Below are 2,683 nucleotides of genomic sequence, written 5' to 3' on the forward strand. Positions count from 1 at the left end.
TGCAACAAATGTTCAAGAAAAAAATATATGCGCGTTTAAATACGCTAGACTGTAAAAAAAAAAAAAAGAAAACCAAGAAAATTAAAACGATTTATACTACATTTATATTTACTATGTAATCTTCAATTAGCAAATTTTTTTATCGAAACAGTCTTATCTTCTAACTAATTGAGATATATTCGTTTCTACGTTTAACAAACGTTCCTTTTGATTCCACGGTTAAAAACTATCGACTGCGTCTCCTTGACCGAGACGAGAATAATATTCTCAACGTCATATTAAAAACAAGAAAACGACGCGACAAAAGCTGATTTCGAATAACGAGGACAAAGCTTTCTCTGTTCTCCATCGTTCTACTAGGAAGTCGGTGGAGAGCAAATTTATCTCCGTCGTTTCTCGAAAGTAATAATAAGTCCTCCGGGACGGTGATCACCGCGTTACACACTGCATGGACAAAAGCTTTCGTGGCCTTCTTTGCGTGGTCTCACCCACGCAAAGAAGGATTTCACCGGTTTTCAAAGAGATTAAGAAGGAAGAAAGGGGAGGAGGAGGGGGAGGAGGAGAAGGTGGCGATCTACACGTTCACTTTCTCGTTTGATGAAGCGAACTGTGTCGCCTGAAAAACCGGGTCGTCGGGAATATCGCAGAGAAAGTGAGAGTACACACATCGACGAGCCCACCGTGATGATCGTGATGCAGCTGTTATTTAAATGATGCCGCGATCTACCGCGACTCTTGACTCGGGGAGGGCCGGCCAGAGGGCAGCACCTGTTGAACCTGAATTTTATTAGAAATAGATCGAGGCACTATCTTGATCACGATATTCGTCGAGAATGGAATGGAAATTCATTTTTAAAGATGCTTGCAGTGAATTAAAAATTTGAGAAACGATGCAAACGTTTAATTTTTTTAAATTTATCCTGTATATAATTTTCATGTTATTAAAATAAATTTCTGATTATTCTTTCTCCCGAAATATTTTTAAATTCACTCGAATTGATCGTTATTTGGAATAATTGGAATATTCGTTCTTATTATTATTGATTAACTGAAAAATATTATTTAATATCGTGAAACTCGTTTTAATAACAACTATGGTTACTTTGTAACTGATATTGAAAGAGGAAGAAGAAATAGAGGAAAATGATGCCAGAGGGAGAAATTGCAATTATGAAAATTTAAAGTTAAATTGTTTTTCTTGGAAAACAACAAATTTATGGTAATTATTTGAATAATCGAACAACACGTTTGAAAATAAAGTAAGCCGTGTATCGAGAATATTAAGAGAAATTTAAAGCCATGAAAAGAGACGAAAACGTGAATCAAATTAGAAACTTGATATAAATCTTTATAACCGATACTATTTCACGCTCAATTTTCTTAGATTAAAAATTCGTCGCTCCATTTTTCCTCCTCCAATAATATCATAAACGAACAGCAATTTCGAAACGAATCGGAAAGTTTTACATGCGGCTGAGTATATGTACATATATCACTGGCGAAAGCGAGCAAGCTGGCAATCAGCGACGAATTTCAATAGCGTATCATTCCATAAGCTTTCACACATACGAACAGAAAAATATATTACATATATATATATATATATACCTATAAAACTTTCGATTTAACCAGTCGTGGGTCCTTTCTGCAAGGAGAAAGAGACTGCTCCGTTTCTATCGCGTAACTCGTGACCTATTCACCCACTTCGAGTTTAGCTTATTCCCCATTGTTCGCGGGCAGACAATGAGCCCAAAGGAATTCTTCTTCGAAACATCTCCCTCGACGTATTACTTTCGACGGGGAGAAACAAGGTCGAGACGACCGTTTTTCCCCGAGTTACAGCCGTGTGTGCATCAAATCTCATTCCTGTACGCGAATTATGGAGGCGTAGGCTTACGAAGCTGTAGAAAGTGAATTGAACCTGTTCTGGCAAAGTGACAACTGTGTGTTTCACCCACTTTTTATCATGAATCTTGGAGATTTAAGTGCGTAATTAAATTGTGAAAAGAATTAGATCTCTCGTGGTTTTTTTTTTTTTTTTTTCTTTAATTGGAGTTTTGTCATTTTTGTACGTATGAAAGTAGATGATGAATAAAAATTTGATAAAAGATTTGCTAGTTCGATTTTCTTTGAAATTTCTTTCTGATAATTATTAGAAAGATAACGATCCTTGTTTAGGTTAAATACTTATCAGAGATCTTTAAGAGGGGAAAAAAAAACAAAAGATTAAATTTTGTCTTAATTAAAATGTTGTTCCTGATATGATAGTTTAAAAAAATAAGATTTCTTTTCAAACTTTATTTATTGGAATAACATTTTAATTAGTACAGATTGAATTCACTTACTTGAATTTCCTCGAACTGAAAATCATAGTGCAACTTCAGTTGTACTTTTTGATCCCAATGAAATTTCACTGTAACAAAGAAAAAGTTGTACGAACGTTAAACATTTGTACAAATTCTTATTCAAAAATTTCGTATCATCAATTTTTTTTAAAATAAAATTAAAAAAAGGAAAAACTTGGTTCTTAAATCTATTTGTGAAAAAATTGCATCATCGAGTAGAATTTTTGTAATAAATATCAATCAAAAATTGACGTGCAATTTACATATATATATATATATATATATATATATATAAAATATATAGATAAAGTTTGTTCGATAAATGCTAGATAGAATCA

The 2,683-nt window shown here is 33.4% G+C and overlaps 2 long non-coding RNA genes across 3 annotated transcripts in view; one reads left to right on the forward strand and one right to left on the reverse strand.

The window, feature by feature from the left end:
- Window positions 1–2,683, forward strand: part of LOC102680346 — a 39,086-nt gene that overhangs the window by 22,869 nt on the left and 13,534 nt on the right. The window lies entirely within an intron of this gene.
- Window positions 2,345–2,683, reverse strand: part of LOC116185655 — a 9,019-nt gene continuing 8,680 nt past the window's right edge. For both annotated transcript variants that reach the window (XR_004150517.1, XR_004150518.1), the window contains one exon: window positions 2,345–2,413. This is a non-coding gene — a long non-coding RNA (uncharacterized LOC116185655). The remainder of the gene's footprint in view (window positions 2,414–2,683) is intronic.

The sequence above is a fragment of the Apis dorsata genome, unplaced genomic scaffold (assembly GCF_000469605.1).
Source record: "Apis dorsata unplaced genomic scaffold, Apis dorsata 1.3 scaffold_243, whole genome shotgun sequence".
Classification (NCBI taxonomy): Eukaryota; Metazoa; Arthropoda; class Insecta; order Hymenoptera; family Apidae; genus Apis; species Apis dorsata.